Source organism: Hippopotamus amphibius, chromosome 15 (assembly GCF_030028045.1).
Source record: "Hippopotamus amphibius kiboko isolate mHipAmp2 chromosome 15, mHipAmp2.hap2, whole genome shotgun sequence".
Lineage (NCBI taxonomy): Eukaryota > Metazoa > Chordata > Mammalia > Artiodactyla > Hippopotamidae > Hippopotamus > Hippopotamus amphibius.
The window spans coordinates 17,737,203-17,755,060 of NC_080200.1; the positions used below are offsets into that span (position 1 = coordinate 17,737,203).

At 43.0% G+C, this 17,858-nt stretch overlaps 1 pseudogene; it reads right to left on the minus strand.

Annotated features, from left to right (window-relative positions):
- Nucleotides 1–5,897: 5,897 nt before the first annotated feature.
- Nucleotides 5,898–6,832, minus strand: LOC130837079 (olfactory receptor 10H2-like; annotated as a pseudogene).
- Nucleotides 6,833–17,858: the final 11,026 nt, after the last annotated feature.

The window sequence follows — 17,858 nt, forward strand, 5'->3', positions numbered from 1 at the left end:
CTTAGTGGTAGAAAATATTTGCAAATGATATGACTGATAGCAGGTTAGCATCCAAAATTTATGAACAGCTCATACAATTCAACATATTAGAAAAAAGAACACCATTCAAAAATGGACAGAAGACTTGAATAGACATTTTTCCAAAGAAAAAATGCAGATGGCTAACAGGAACATGAAAAAAATGCTTAACATCGCTATTCACAGAGAAATGCAAATCAAAACTGCAGTGAGATATCACTCACACCTGTTGAAATGAATATCATCAAAAAGTCTACAAATAACAGATGTTAGCAAGCATATGGAGAAAGGGGGACCCTAGAAGACATAAAGGAATAAAATACAAAGGAAATGAGGCATCATAATCAAGAACCAACAGAAAAACAGGCAGAAAAATCAGACTTCCAAGGACTTCAGGTCTTATCATTTATTTCTTCCTTTAAAGAATTAAGATAACATAATGTTTGACCATAAGGATTAAGGCTCAGTGAGTCAACACAGCAACTAGATGCCACTTTGAACACGCTCTCTGAAGCATTGCTGGTCTCTTACATCAGATGAGTGACCTCCTGGGAAAATACCCAATAATACACAAATGTAGCCTAGATATGAGGTACTTGTGCTGGGTGGTATCTTAGGCTGGGGTCCCCAGAATTGGGACCTTGGGTGAGGGGGCATGTGAGCAAATTGTAGGATGAGCAAGGGGCAGTATTAAGCAAAACCACATAGAAGTTAACTTTGGCCTTGGGTTCTGGAGGTGCTACAGGTCACATCGCAGGGTTGTCTTAATCAAGGTCAAGAGAGCTAGACTGTTTATACTCCTGAGCCTATTAGTCATTAGTTAAGGTCTGCTGCCAAGGGGAATGCAAACTCCCAGGCACTCCTGGCTCTCTGAAGCCAAGCAAACTGGATTTTAGGAGCCCACAATGTGCCCTATATGTTACCTATCCCTCCCCTCTCAATTTCTTCAGGTCAGCAAGAACTCACCAGACACCTTGGGACCAAGGAACTTTCCACAATCCCTCTCTCCCAGGTAAATCGATCCCAGGGTGCTCAGCCCTTCCCAAATAAAGCAGGAGTCTCCTCAGGTCAGGAATGTGTTGCATAATTGCATATGACCTCTCCCTGCATCTGTATCTATACAACTGATTCCTGACTCTGAACACCTGTAAATTGGCTGAGGGCAAAGAACACTTCAGTACCTTTGGAAACAGTCTACTTATCATGTTCAACTGCTGTTCACATGGAAACTTTCATTACTTTGACCTTCAAGGTTATTATTTGAATACTTGCTACTGCCACCAAGATCTGCCCCCGCCACAGAGTGACACCACTCAGGGCACGCTGAAGACATGCTGCCTCCTTTATGTGTAGGTTGAACTGTGCAGAGAGTGGACAAGCTCTCTAACCAGGATTTGGCATCACTTCTAGTGGGAGGGACTGTAACACTCAGGAACTGGTGGGGTCAGAGGCAGCAAAGGAAATGTACCAGTGGCAGCCAGGTTTGGTAGGTGGGGTTGGGGCTGGCTCTGCCCTAACCTTCCATCCATCACAGGGGAAGAAAATAAAGGAATGGAGGTCAGAACTGAGATCAAGAAAGATCTGAGGACTGGGCTGACCCCACAGAGTTGAATAGTTGAATCATGCCAACACACTGCACAGATCCCATCCATTTATTTCTTAACCTTTCATGCCCTCTTGAACTCTTCAAAGTTCTTTTAACTTTCCCTCAGGGCACTTGATGGCTATTGGTCTGGTGGTTGATGCTCATCAAGAAGGACTAGGGCTTTATAAAATTAAAATTCCTTTTATTTACATTGATAACGTCTCCCAGTCTATCACATACCTTTGCTCTGCAGAGCCTCAAAATTAAAGGTGTCACATTTTTCTTTTGCTTCACGTGCATTTTTTTTCTAAATCAGTTTTTAAAATCTGCAGTTACATTATTTTTTTTTTCAGTTTTCTGTCTTAACCCTGTCAGCTCTTTTTCATTACAATTCATTGTTCCACAGTCTTTAGTTCTTAAATTTACCTGAATCACTTGTCTAAAATTTTCTTCATTTCCTGGAATTAATCTTTTCTCAGAATTTTGCTTTTTAATCTATATTTTGAAATGTTTGTTCTCCTTTCATGCATTTTCCCTAAATACCCAACTTTCATTGATGAAATTTCTATTTGGGGTGGTTATTTGTCAAATATCGGTGGTGTGTTACCTCTTTGACATCTCGTCCTCTTTATTTTAATTCTATGTGAATCTTCCACTATAATTGAACTGGAGACAGCTGGATATCACTTTGCTAATTTATGAAGCTAATTATGAAGCTTCCTGAGTAAGGTTGGGAGGAATTAGAGGTGCCAGGGAGGAAGAAATTTTTCTCTATCCTTCTACATAGTTCTACTGGCTGGTCTAAGAATTAAATTGATATGAGCCAGATCAACAGGAGAAAATCAAACAAATTTTAACAACATGTGTATGTGGGAGAGACCTAGGAAAACTGAGTAACTTTCTAAAATCGCTGAAGCCCTCACCTTAAATGTCAGCTAAAGATAAAAAGGATGTTGGCTGTAGGGCTTTGGGATTTCAAAGGGGAGGAGAGCAATTCACATGAAGATGGAAAAGCAAACCTACTTTTGCTGGGTCAAGCAGAGACAATGGGACCCAGGGCTAACTCTTGTCTCTAGGTCCTCCTGATTTTCCCCCACCACATCTAGCCCATATTTTTTGCAGATACCTTCGGTTATAATTCTAGGAACAATCCCCTTTTCTAAATGAGTCAGGCAGCTAACAGGGAGTTAAAAAGAAAATCTTCCTGAGTCTTTTGTTTCTCAAAAATAGTCAACCTAAATTAATCATCATGCCAAAGAAACATATTTTGGGGTGGCAATTTTGCTTCCCCCACAAGAGGTACTGCCAGCTACACACTGGAAATACTGTTGACATATTTTCTCTTTTCATTGATTTAATTGTCTGTACCAAAGAGGCAGGTGGTTTGAGGGAATTTCATTTGCCATATGGACGATGGCCCCTTGCATTTGTTTTCCTTACTCCACTTAAAGGTGAACTGATATTGTTATCTGAAAACTGGGTTCACCTCTTGGTGGGTGACAAGCCAAAAGACACAACCAAGCCAAAGCCCAGGAGAAGGAAGGATTTACTATTTGCAGGAGGTAAGGAGAATACCAGGGATCTTTCTCAAAGCAGCATCTCTCTGAACAGCAAGACTGGGGAAGTTTTAAGTAAGGGTACATGCATATTCATGAAAGGGCTGGGGTGATTAAGGGAGTCCACGCTTCAGTTGATTGAAGCCAAGAAGGTCTGAAAAGGTCAGCATCATCATTCCTTAAGGTCCAGTTGATCTGGTGGTTGAGCACTTCAGGCTAATCTTTACCATTGAAACAGAGCTGAGAGTCTTTATAACTAATATCTTATCCTTGTTGTTGTTATTTCTCTTGCCTGATAAGAGTCATTTGTTTCCACATTATTCTGTTCGCTTCGGATCATTAATTACTGAACCCTGTTGAAGGACAAGCATTACTGCCAAGCTTACATCACAAAACGGCTTAGGCCAAAAATGGCTTCTCTTAGGTCAACAAAGTCATGGCTGGTTATCTTTCTCCAGAGAGCCCCTACCCCATGTGCTTACAATATGAGGAGGAATAGACGCCAAGTGGGAAGACTGTTTCCTCTGTGCCCACTTTGAAATAAGATCCAACATCAATGCAGTCCCCAAATAAATTCAGCTCAACAAGGTAATGACAATGATATATTACTGGAAGTTTCATAGGGAGGTATGGAAGAAGCTTTAGAACTGATGTTGTGTGGAAACTCTTTTTAAAACTACATTTAACACCTGTGTTGTTTGCATCCAATTCTTCACCAGGCTCTGAGCCATCATCTCTCTCTTTCCCTAAAGATAGCATCACTACTAGTAATAGAATCTTCATCTCTTTCTTTCGCTCTTCCTTTTCCCACCAAGCAAGCCTGCAACCCTATCAGGTGCAGCAACCACTTCCACTTTACCCTTTCTCTTCCCTGGGTACCTCTCTGTATTCCATTGCGTATACAGAGAAATCTCTCTCTCTCTCTCTCTCTCTCTCTCCCCCGACTTACATTCTCATGCCCAATACTCAGCTCAGAAAAAAGTCTGTTCCTAGGATTTGATTTTTTTTTCTTCATGGATTTTATTTTTAAGAAATAAAGAGATACTCTATTAAAATACTGAATATAGTATACTGCTCAACAACTAGTATATACCCATATAGTGACTATTATTATTATTTTTTACTATTGCTTCATCAGCAGCAGTGGCAACAAACCCATAGCCAGACATAATGTTACTGCTTGCCAATCAATCTGAATAATGTGTATGCCCACACATATGGGTATGATGATTCCTCTCCCTGCACAAATTATATAATCACAAGTATGGGTAGCAGATGGAAGTTCACATAATGTTCATTTTCAAGAAGATTGCAACCACACTGAATGAGTCAAAACAGAGTTTCAGCCCCTCTCCATGCTATATAAAAAGACAAACTCCAAATGGATCAAAGACCTGAATGTAAGAGTTAAAGCTATAAAATTGTTAAAAGATAACATAGTTGTGATTTTCCATTACTTTTGATCAAACAATAGTTTCTTAGATATGATATCAAAAGCATAAGCAACAAAAGAAAAAAATATGTAAGTTGAATATTGTCAGAATTAAAATCTTTTGTACTAGAAAGAATATCAACAAGGGAGTGAGGAAAAATCTCAGAATGTGAGAAAACATTTGAAAATCACATAGCTGAGAAACTTATAACTAGGAAAATATAAAATGTTATTGAAATTCAACAACAAAAAAAGACAACCCAATTTTTAAAATGGGAAAAGCATACCAATAATATTTAGCAATGGCCAACAAAACATGTGATAAGATGCTCAACATCTTTACTCACTGGAGAACTACAAATCAAAACCCTGGGATACTACTTCATACCCACTAAAATAGCTATAATCAAAAAGATTGATAGCAAGTGTTGACAAGGATGTGGAGAAATTGAACCCTACTACTTTGCTGGTGGAAATTCAAGATGGTTTGGTCATTTCAGAAGTCTCTAAGAAAATTAGATATAGAATTATCATTTGCCCCAGGAATTCCAGTCCTTGGCACACCCAAAACAGAAATGAAACCATATATTCAAGCAAAAAATTACAAAATTGTTCATAGAAGCATTACTAAAAATAGTAAAAATTAGAAACACTGAAATGTTCATCAAATGATGAATAGATAGATGAAAGGTAGTCTATCTGTACAATGAAATATTAGTTGGCAATAAAAAGGAATGAAGTTCTGATACATTCTGCATCATACAAGAACCTTGAACACGTGTGCTAGGTGAAAGAATCCATTCAAAAAGACCACATAATATATGATTCCATTTATATGAAATACCCAGAATAGGCAAAGTAGCCAGAAAACAAATAAGTGATTTCCTAGGGCTGGGGGTTAAGTGAATTGGGAGGAAGCAGGAAGTGACTGATAAAAATGGAAAGGGCATAGGTTCCTTTTTTGAGTGATAAAAATATTTTTAATTGATTGTGGTGATGGCTGTATAACTGAATATACTGAAGACCAATTGAATTGTGCACTTTAAATGGGTGAATTACACGGTATGTGAATTATATCTCAATAAAGCTGTTTGATTAAAAAATAAAACTAATATCAGACACACAGACCAAGGGAGGAAGAAGGAAAAAGTTAACATTTATGAAGCATCTACTATGTGAGAGGTGCTATCACACACACAGAAATCTTTACATCAGTTTTAAAAGGTAGCCATTATTAACTCCATTGTACAGATGAAGGTATGATCATCCTTCTACCATATTCTGAAACCACCTCCACACTGGACACTCAGATGTTGGAGGGAAAGAGTCTGCTGAGGAAGGCCTTCTTCATGGCGTTCTTCAGCTCCTTGTTCCTGAGGCTGAGGATGATGAGGCTGAGGAAGGGAGTGAGGACTGCGTAGGTGATGCCCAACAGAGTATTGCCTTCCTGAGAGTAGAGACCCTTGGGCTTGAGGTAGATGACAGGGGCAAAGCCATAGTGCACAATGACCACAATAAGGTGAGATGCACATGTGGAGAAAGCTTTGTGCCGACCTTCAGTTGAAGGGATCTTCAAGATGGCAGCCACAATGAAGGCCTAAGAGAGGATAATGAGGAGAAAGCAACCAAGCAGGGCCGTGATATGCACCAGGCCCACTCCCAGGGCCACTCCTGGTACACTATTTCCACAGGCCAACTTCAGCTGTGGGGGCACGTGACATAAGAAATGGTGGACCTTATTGAGACCACAGAAAGTAAGGTGGAAAATGGCAGATGTCACCAGTAACCCAATGACTAAGCCACCAGCCCAGAACCAGGCCACCAGGAAGGCACAGCGACGGGGGCTCATGAGCATGTTGTAGCGCAGGGGATGGCAGATGGCCACGCAGCAGTCTTAGCCCATGACGGTGAGCAGAAACCAGTGGGTGATACCAAACTTGAAGAAGAACATCTGGCTGGCAGAGGCCACGAAGGAGATGGAGCAGTGGGTGGAGAGCAGGTCGGCCAGCATGCGTGGGATGATGGCAAAGGTGTAGAGGACCTCGGAGATGGAAAGGGCGCACAGGAAGAGGTATATGGGTGCTCCCTCCAGATGGTGGTCATGATGAGTAGGTTCCCCAGCAGCGTGAACCAGTACATCAGCAGGTACAGCAGGAAGAAGGTGGGCAGGAGATGCTTCGGGAAGTTGGAGAAGCCAATGAGGATGAATCCAGACACGGAGGTGTAGTTTCACTGCAGCATGGCAGTGTACCTGGTTAGGGAGAAAGGGAAGAAGTTCCAGTGGGAAGGAACTTAGAGTCTCTAGTGAGCCCTACCTGGGAGGACTTCCTGGAGATGCTCCTTCACCTGTCCAAGCCCTGGTTAATCCGTCTGCAAAATGATGTTCATGATAATGTGTGGGGGGTTTAAATAAGATCATGCATCTTAAGTGTCGTGGCACACATACTGGCACATAGCAAGAACTCAATAAAAATAATACTGATAATAATGGTAACTATGACTACTATTATCACTATTGTTAATTCCACGCAGGACCACCCCCACCACACTTTTCTGTCTTTGAGCATGCTGGTCACTCTAGGCTTCTCCCCATCTCCATGGGACCAACACATTCTTGAATTTTAAGTTCAAGCTACTCCCTAATTGCTACTTTCAGCTAGAAGTCAACTTTTCCCTAAAACATGGAAAGGACTTAGGCTCTGCTTATTTCTCAGCACCCCTACTTACCAGCTCACCTGGAAAGGAGTAATATTCCTTATTCCACAGGGCTACTATGGTGCTTAAATGAGGTGATGCACCTTAAAACTCTTAGCTACTCATGTTGCCGTGTAGTCTAATTTGCATGAGTCCTCATAAGGATGTGGTACCGACTGGCATTACCATGGAGTCCTGTTCTCTGACCCCAGCTGGGTCCTCTGTCTCTGGTCACTCTCCAATGCTATTCTCTGAAGCTCCTCACCTCTCTTCAATCCCTACCACACTCTCCTATCCCCAACCTCCTGCTTCATGGGGAAGCCAAAGTGCTCAGTCGTGGGTTCTGTCATCTCCTTCCCTGAGTGGCAACAGAGTCACATCTGCCCCAGCTCCCTGTGAGGGCAGCTCTCCTTCCAGGAACCTGCTCCAGCAGCAGTCCTTCTCTCTCTCTCTCACTCTGGTTCTCTCTCTCCCTCTGGTTCTGTCTCTATCTCTCTCTCTGTCTTTCTCTCTTTCTCTGTGACAAACAAGCCTGATGCAAAATACTTTTTAAAAAATGCAAAATGGATCAACAGATGAATGGATAATGACAATATGGTGTACCATTAGAGTATATGCAAAGGAATAAAGAACTGATACATGCTACAACATGGATGAACTTAAAGACATTATACTGAGTGAAGGAAGCCCGTCACAAAAGACCACATGTATGATTTCACTTATGTGGAATATCTTGAATAGGTAAACATATCAAGATGGAAAACAGATTAGTGGTTGCCAGAGAAGGGGAATAGGTTGGAATGGGGAATGATTGTTAATGGGTTCAAGGGTTCCTTTTGAGGTTGTGAAATGTCTTGAACCTAAATAGAGGTGATAGTTCCACCATACTGTGAATGTCCTAAATGCCACTGAATTGTGCTATTTAAAATGGCAAGGATGTGGAGCAGTTGGAACCGTTGTGAACTGTTTGTGGCATTGTAAAATGGTACAACAGCTGTGGAAAACCATCTGAATATTCCTCAACATGTTAAAAATAAGACGACCATATAATCTAGTAATCCCACTTCTGGATGTGTATGCAAAAGCATCGAAAACAGGATCCTGAAAAGATATTTGCACCACCCCTCCCTGCCCCCACCCTGTTCATAGCAGCACTAGTCGCAATAGCCACGAGGTTGAAGCACCCAAATGCCCATCACTGGATGAATGGTGAACAAAATGTGGTCCATCCAAGCAATTCAACGTCATTCAGCTCTGAAAGGGAGAAAATCCAGTGACATGCTGCAACATGAATGAAATTCAGGAATATTATGAGAAGTGGAATCAGCCAGTCCCCCCAAAAGAGAAGTCTTATATGATTCCACTTTTGTTTGGATGTATCTAAAGTAGTCAAATTCATGAAACTCGAAAGTAGAATGGCAGGTGCCAAGGATGGGGAGGAACGGGGAAAAGGGAGGGAAGGGGAAGGGGAAATGGAGAGTTATTATTTAACGTGTATAGTGTTTCCATTTTGCAAGATGAAAAGAGTTATGTAGGTCTATGTACAACAACGAATAGACTTAACACTACCAAACTGCATATTTAAAAATGGTTCAGATCATAAATTTGATGCTATGTGTTTTTTTTTTTTTACACACACTAAAATATAGTACTGACACAAGCTACAATGTGGATGAACCTTGAAAACATTATGTTACATGAAAAAAGCCAGGCACAAGAGGTTGTCTGATGCTATTAATATGAAATACCTAAAATAGGCAAGTCCGTAGGGACAAAGAGCAGGTTGGTGGTTGCCAGGGGCTGGGGGGGTGGGGGTGGTGGAAGATGGGGCATGGCTGCTAAGGAGAACAAGGTTTCTGTTTGGGGTGAGGAAAATATTTTGCATCTAGATACAGGTTGCATATTGTGAATGTACTAAATGCCACTGAAATGTACACTTTAAAATGGTTGATTCTATATTATGTGAATTTTACCTTAATTTTTTAAAAAGCAAAATGACCCCCTCCTCAGCCCTCTCGTACCTCTGCATTGCCTCTCCCCTGGTTCACAGCCCAGCCTGTGCCCAGAAAGAGAGAAGGAGCATCTCAGAGCGTCCAGGGCCAGCCCTGAGCCAAGGGAGGGAGGACACACTGCCTGTGGTCCAGCTTCCCTGCTCCTGCTGTGGGCAGCCTCTGCGCCTCCACCCGGGTGTGTGTGAGAGCAGAAGGGGAGGCACTTCAGGACGGCTCTCCTCAAGAGTGGACGGCCTCCTGTTCCTACAGACTGGGACCCGGGTGTCCCTTTTGTGTCTCACACACCTTCACGCAGGTGTCCACACATCTCCGCATCCCCGCATCCCGCCTCCCATCTCCGCCCCCCCAACACACACACTGCCTTAGGCTCTTACTTCCACCAGATACGCACGAGCAGTCCCGCTGCACGGGGGTGCTGGGTAGCCGGGGGCTGGGGGTGGGGGGTCGCGCTCAGACCCGTGCACTTAAGCAGATGCAGAGAACCAGCTCACCAGCATAGCCCCGGCCTCTGGTACATCTGGAAGTGCACACAGACATACACTCTCACAGCATAATACAGCAGAAACGTGAAGAAAATGACCAATGCCTGGGTCACTGCCCGGCAACGTTCACGCTGCGGTCTGCTCCGCATACACCTTGCGCACAAATGCTCACGGGTGTGAGGGCCCAGCGGAGTCTGGATGCACGATTCAGGAGTAAGGAGCCTTTGCTCAGGCACTGCTTGCTCTGAACTTTTTCCAACTGGGTTCCCGATTCTATGCTCCACATCCAACACTCCTATTACCCACAGCCCGTCCCCCTATCCTGTGCTTGCATCGCTTCTCCAGGAAGACATCCAGGGGCACACACTCCCCTCTATTGGCAGCTACAGGGAACAAACGGGAGAGCTCTAAAGGGGTAGCGCCCTGGGTCCCCTCACTCACACAGGAAGCTCAGAAGGGAGTGGGTGGAGCAGGAGGCTGCTCCCTCACTTTATCCCTTTCTTCTCTAGAGGCGCATTCCAAAGGCATCCCAGGGGAGCCTGGTGCAGAATGCAAGCAGGGCTCCCTAAGGGCCCAGAATCAGGTGGGGGTATTGAGGAGACTTCTGGGCACATCAGACTTCCCTGAAATCAGCCTGCAGGGGTCCTTACAGCCTCCAAACCTTCCCTGATAGACTTCTATGGTCCACTGGGAGCTGGGCTGTTCTGTGGCACCAAAAGGGATGGTTAGGTTAGGAGATGGAGGTGACCAGACTGCCCCTAACTGAATCAGGGAAGGAATAGAAAAGGAGTAGGTGCCCCTTTCCTTCTCTCTCAACTTAGGGGGCTCCTTTCCTTTCTGGGAGTGTCCAAAGTGGATATTGCATCTCAAAAGGCCAAGACCATCCGCACCTCATAAAAGACACCCCTGGACCATGCCAGAGAGGACAGCACAGGGCTATCAGACCAGGCCTGCATCCATTTTGGTCAGGAAATCCTGGCTTGCAGATGCCGGGAGTGTTGTACAAGGGGGCGGTTATGTGAAACAGATGGGCCAGGTCAGAGGTGGAATCTCTAAAGCACCACCCTCCTCTGGATCCAGTCTGTGCAGGCTGAAGGACTTGGGAGGGAAAGAGGAGACAGTGTCAGGCCCTTACAGCCATGAAAAGCCAGGCTTCCAAGTCTTGGGCCATAATGCAGTGAAGAGTCTTCTCTCTTCCCATTTTTCATATTCTCATCTCCAAGAGCCCAGCCTGGTTGGCGCAAACACATATAACCTGGAAGATAGCATCAGCCTCTGTATTAGTTTCCTAGGGCTGATAAAAAAAATTACCACACACTGGGTGGCTTAAAACAACAGAAATTTTTTTCTCTTACAGTTCCAGAGGCCAAAAGTACAAAATCAAGCATTGATTCCTTCTGGAGGCTTTGAGGGAGAATCTGTTCTATGCCTCCCTCCTGGTATCTGCAGGCAATCCTTGGTTGCATCACTTGAATCTCTGCCTACATTTTCACACGGACTTCTTGTGTCTCTGTATGTCTTCTTTTATAAGGACAGAAGTCCTTTTTGTCCACTCGAAACCCAGGATGATTCATTTTGAGATCCTTAACTAATTACATCTGCAAAGACCCTATGTCCAAATGAAGTCACATTCTGAGGTTCCAAGTGGACATGAACTCCTGAGGGACACTATTTTAACCCACTAGCACATCCTTCCTGATACAGTTTTCTGCCTCAGCCCTCACCTCTACATCCACTTCCTGCACAACAACAGAGAGATCCCGCTAAATAAGCTAGATTACATCCTTCTCCTGCTTAGAACAAGCCACGGCTCCCTAGTGTCCAGATGCTGCATTGTATCCTACAGGGCTCAGTGCAGTCTCGTCCTTGTAGCCTCTGCAATTTCCAATCTCAACTCCCTCCCCCTCTTCCAATGTAGTGTTCCCACTTTGTATTTCTAGTCTAAAATGAGACAGGAGCATTTTTTGACTCCTAGCTTCCCCTAGGGCTCCCTATTATAAGTTGTCATTGTCTGGTTATGGGTCAGTGTCTCCCACTAGACTGAATTCCTGAGGTCAGGGATAGTGTCTCACTGGTTCCATGCTGTGTTCCCAGCACCGAGGAGATTCCTGCACATAGTCAATATTAAATAAATATTGAAGGAAATAATGAATATAGGAACTTGCACGTACCCTTAAGACTTTATAAGGCAGGCAGGGGAGTGGGGATGTGCCATCTGAACTGAACTTTAAAGGATGAAGAAGACCTGGCACATATATGCAATGGAATATTACTCAGCCGTAAAAGGAATGAAATTGAGTTATTTGTAGTGAGTTGTATGGACCTAGAGTCTGCCATACAGAGCGAAGTAAGCCAGAAAGAGAAAAACAAATACCATATGCTAACTCATATATATGGAATCTAAAGATAATGATATTGATGAATCCAGTGACAGGGCAAGAATAAAGATGCAAATGTAGAGAATGGACTTGAAGACATGGGGTGAAGGGGCGAAAGGGAAGCTGGGACGAAGTGAGAGAGTAGCATTGACATATATACACTACCAAATGTAAAATAGATAGCTAGTGGGAAGCTGCTGCATAACAGGGAGATCAACTTGATGACTGGTGATGACTTAGAGGGGTGGGATAGGGAGGGTGGGAAGGAGTCATGGGAGGGAGGGGATATGGGGATATATATATAAATACAGTTGATTCACTTTGTTGTACAGCAGAAATTGGTACAACAGTGTAAAGCAATTATACTCCAATAAAGAAAAAAAAAAAAAAGAGTCCTTGAGCACACAGTTTCAGGGAAGGAATCCCAGGCTGAGGAACCAGCATGAGCAAAGGCACAGAGAAGTGTCCAGAGTGGGGTTAGGGTAGGCTGGGAATTCAAATGGGGGTAAAATTGTGAAGGGTCTTGACAGCATCTGAGAGCCATCCCCTCATCCCTCAGGGTGTGAGTGGGCTGGAAGGAGAGGTCAGGAAGTGGCTAGGGCAGCCAGATGGCAAGGACAGATGCCAGCCTGGACTGAGGGTCTAGCCAATACTTTCCACTGAGCTCTATCCTCTTGGGACAGCAGAAGAACCAGAATTTCCTTGGCACAGCCCACATCAGGAAAGGACATCATAGGGACAGATGTTCAGCCCAGAAATGGAGCCAGGACTTAGGAAAAAGATCCTTCATTGCTTCTGTGTGCCCAGAAGTCAGGACATGGAGCTGGAGCCACAGAACGGCATCAATACTAAGCTTAGAGACAGAGTACAGGAAACCAAGGTCACAGTTAAACTGCATCTCAGGGTCTTGACTGGAGGCAGTGCTGTGACCAGGACACATGTCTTGGCCTCTCTGGGCCTCATTTTCTCTTTTGTAAGTTGGAGCTGAATTATACAGACAAGAGACACAGTGCATGTAAGGATATTGGCACAGAGTAGGTGCTTGGTTGAGGCAAACTCTCCTCCCTCTACCCTCATATTAAACTTTTTATCTTGAGTTTGTCACATCTTCATTGCATTCATCTTGCAGTATCTGAATGACTTATGCACTTGCCTGTCTCCCTCCCTTGTCAGGAACCTCTTAGAAATGAAATCCAAGTCCCAGTGACCTTTTACCTCTAGCACATACTAGACATACCATAAATATTTACAGGGTAAAATTCCCACCAAGAATTGGACAGTTAAGTGGAGTTGAAGGGCTCCTCAATTCCTTGGTCATTGGCTTGCTCTGTAGGTACCCTGTTTTCTGAAGCTGTGCAATGGTAATTAGGAAAAGAAAACCTCACACTTGATCCACTCTTTAATAACTAGGAAAATCGCAACTAGCCACGCTAGCTGATTAGTTTAACTGTGACCAGCCTTAGTACCTAAAAACTGTGCTTGAGATAACAGCTCAGAGGAAGACCAGCCTCAGCAACCATGTGTTCAACAGATGTGTGTGGAACATCTGAGCCCGTCTCTGGGGAGACCACAGTGACTAGGACAGAGATACCTGCTCTTGTGGACATTACAGGGCAGGGGAGCAGAAGATGATGAGTAACTGTATTTAGACAAGAGTGAGAAGTGGGAGGAAGGGAATGCAGAGGGCTGTGGAAGCCCACTAACCAAATCCATAGAGTGTAGGGCAGACTAGGGGAAGGCTTCATGGAGAATATGGTATTTCACTAAGACTTTCTGCTCAAGAGGGAGAGTAAAGAGAGCACTAGGCAAAGGGAACAGCATGTGCAAAGGACCTGATGTGGGAACAGAGGAAGGCCAATATGACATGTCACTTGGGCAACAAGAAGGCGGAGTGGCTCATGGTGGCCTAAAGAAACTGGCAGGGATCTGAATCAATGCACCTTCCTCCATAACCCCAAAAGCCACAAGATGACACCCACTTGCATGGGGGATACTGGCTATGATACACACACACACACACAAGTGCAAGCGAGTTCCTGTGATGCCAACCATACTAGAAGATGAATTTCAGAGAAATTAGGGAGTAGTCATTCATATTTCAAAAGAATTTTGCAGCTCACAGACTCCATAGGGTTATGAGTTATTTGCCTGTTTCTTTTTTAAAAAAAAAATTATTGGAGTATAGTTGATTTACAATGTGTTAGTTTCAGGTAAATAGCAAAGTAAGTCAGTTATGCATATACATATATCTGCTTCTTTTTTTTTTTTTTTTAAGATTCTTTTCTCATACAGGCCATTACAGAGTATTGAGTAGAGTTCCCTGTGCTATACAGTAGGTTCTTATTAGTTATCTATGTTATATATAGTAGTGTATATATGTCAATCACAGTCTCCCAATTTATCCCTCCCCTCTTTTTATCCCTGGTAACCATAAGTTTGTTTTCTACATCTGTGACTCCACTTCTGTTTTGTAAATAAGTTCATTTATACCTTTTTTTTCCCACATATGTGATATCATATGATATTTGTCTTTCTGCATCTGACTTTACTCAGTATAACAATCTCTATTTGCTTGTTTCTTTAGAAAGTGTTATTGAGCACCTATTACTTGCCAGGCTATAGAAATACAACAGTGAGCAAGTCCAGAGTGATCCTCCTCTTTTGGGGTTGCCAGTGTAGCAGGGGAAGAGGAGAGGTATTGTATAAGTAATTTGTATCACATAGGGCTGTGAGCATTATGACTGAAGAAGTAGAAGCTGCAGCTCCCAGGAGTATGCAAAACTAGCCCTTTGTATGTCTTGTGTTTGGCAGCCCAGGGCACCAAGGTGTGTGATGCAGCATTTGGCTTCTTGGAGCTCTGCAAACCCCGTGCCTTGGGGGAAGAGAAGGCCACCTCCAGTTCCCACTTATATCTCTTGCTACCACACAAAGTTTGGGCTTGAAGGTAAGCAGGAAAACTATCCAGAGACCAGTCCTTCAGAGTCGAGTGGACCTGTGCCTTTGTCTGCGCCTTATCCTTGAATTATTCATCCAACCTCATCTGGGTAAGCTCTGTGCCTAAAACTTAGGGACTTTAACATTTTATTTTCCACAAACGAAGTGGAGATGGTAATTGTGTGTCAATTTTAATGAGCCCCCAGGTATCACAAAATGTCCCCTGGCCTATTCACTAATGAAACTTGGAATTGACTCCTGGGGAATGTTGTGTTAGTGGAGTTTGGCAGGCTGTGCAGGGTGGCTGTCGTTCATCTCTCTGTGTCCCCCAGGAAGGATGCTGAAGGGCTTTCATTGAGGAGAGCACTGGGGTGGGGCTGGAGGTGGTGGGTTCAGATGAGATCTACAGATTGCCTGCTATGGGGGAATCATCACATCATTTCAGCTCAATTTCTAGCACTTGTTTTGTTTGCTTTATTAAACAGAGTCAAACTGACTGCCAGTGAGAATTGTTAATTTCTCTCCACATTCTTAAACATAGATTAAAAGCCAAGGTCTGGATAATTTAGTGCTTCAGGGCAATGACTGACATCAGAAGACTCGGATTCAAACCCTGGTCCATCCAATTTCTTGCTGTGTGACATTGGTGAAGTGAATTGACTTCTCTGAGCTCCCATCTGCTACTGGGGAGGCTAACATTAATAGCATCTAACCTTAAATACCATCTTCAGCTAAAGAAAAAAGGGATATTGGGAGGAAAGGGGAGGAAAGCAATTCAAATAAAGATGGAAAAGCAAACATTGGGTAAACAAGTGTTTGCTGGGCCAAGCAGAGAAAATGGGACCCAGAGTGAGCTGTGATCTCTAAGCCCTTCTGAGTTATCCCCATCACCCCTGGCCCATAATTTTTGCAGATACATCTGTAGTTAGCTCTGTTCCAGGAACAGGCCCTTTATCTAAATGTATTCAGGGTAGAAAGACAAATGAGATGATCACATAAAGAAAATACGATTTAATGATTCCTATCTCTTGCAGGACACTTTGTCAAGTAGCCTTAAACCTGGAATCTGTTCTTCTCCTGCCAAATACCAGGGTGGTCTAATTACTCCCATCACCATAAACCCATATGGCAAAGAGAAATGAAATAGGTCAGGCCTCCACCCTCCTCTAGGCAGCAACAGGTAGCTACAACACAAATTTTGTGAGGCTACAAAAGACTAAGCCAGATTACAGCAGAGGAGAATGAAGAACCCTAAATTTCAGCATTGCACAGATTTGTGCAATAGCAGTTAGAAACACTAATAAGCAGATTCAGAAAAAGTCAAAGAAATCTTAACGTTTCAAGTGTGAATCTCAAGGAGCTGCAGAAAGACAGAGAAGTCTCTACAGTTAGGTCAAGGGACAAAGTCTCACCATGAGAAACCACCTGCTATGTTAGAGAGCGACATGGCCCATGGGCTAGTGGGGAACTCTTTGCTGAACCACAATAATGAGTGCAGAGTCCAGGATGAAGGTGTATCCTGTGGTCCCACTGGCTTAATGATCCCTCATAGGCATGAGGGGGCATTTAAGATTGACCACACTTTATAGTGCTTAAGATTTGTTGAAAATATATGTACTCAAGAGAATGACAAATACTGGATGATATCTCTTATATGTGGAATCTGAAAAAGGTAAACTCATAAAGACAGAGAGTAGAATGGTGATCACCAGGGGCTGAGAGGTGGGGGAATTAGGGAGATATTATTTAAGGGCACAAATTTGCAACCAGTAAATAAACAAGACATGGGGGTCAAAAAACACAGCTTTGTAAGTATAGAAAATAATACCATTTTGTAAACTTCAAGGTTACTAAGAGATTAGATCTTAATTGTTCCCACCAAAATAAGAGACATGATAATTATGACATGATAGAGGTGTGAGCTAACACTGCAGTGGTAATCATATTGCAATATATAAATGTATCACACCACTACTATGTACACCTTAAACTTACACATATGTCAGTTATAACTTGTTTTTCTAAAGTTTCATTGACAAATTTAAATTGTTCCAGATGCATTTTTTAAAGCTCTTTATTGGAATATAATTGCTTTACACTGTTGTGCCACTTTTTGAGGTACACCAAACTGAATCAGCCATATATATATATATATCCATATCCCCTCCCTCCCGCGACTCCCTCCCACCTACCCTATCCTGGCCCTCTAAGTCATCACCCATCATCGAGTTTATCTCCCTGTGTTATGCAGCAACTTCCCACTAGCTATCTATTTTACATTTGGTAGTGTATATATAGCAATTTATAATACTTAATGGGTACTAGTTTATGGTGATACTGTCATATACAACAGTAAGTGTAATTAAAACACACAAGCAATAAATTAGTCATATTAGCCAAAGTTAAAAAAAGAAAATATGTATAATCATGTTTAAGTGGAGTAGTAAGCTGCACATCATTTGCCATAAATTTGAATTCAGTCTTTCTCTATAACTTGAGCAGTAAAAATATCCCAGGTTAATATGAAGTGGGAGGATGTGGAAACAATTGCAGGCAAAACTGAGGAACTCAGAGCATCTGCCTTTGCAAAATATGCTGAATGTTTCCTGTTACCCCTCACATGCATTATCCGATTATTGCCTGTATCAGGGCAAGCAAGCTTACATCTGATCCATTTGACAGAAGGGAAACTGAGGTTCAAGGTTGTTGTATGACTCATCCAAGATCATGCAACTTAGTAGGGTCAGGCTTCCCTTGTACATCTTTT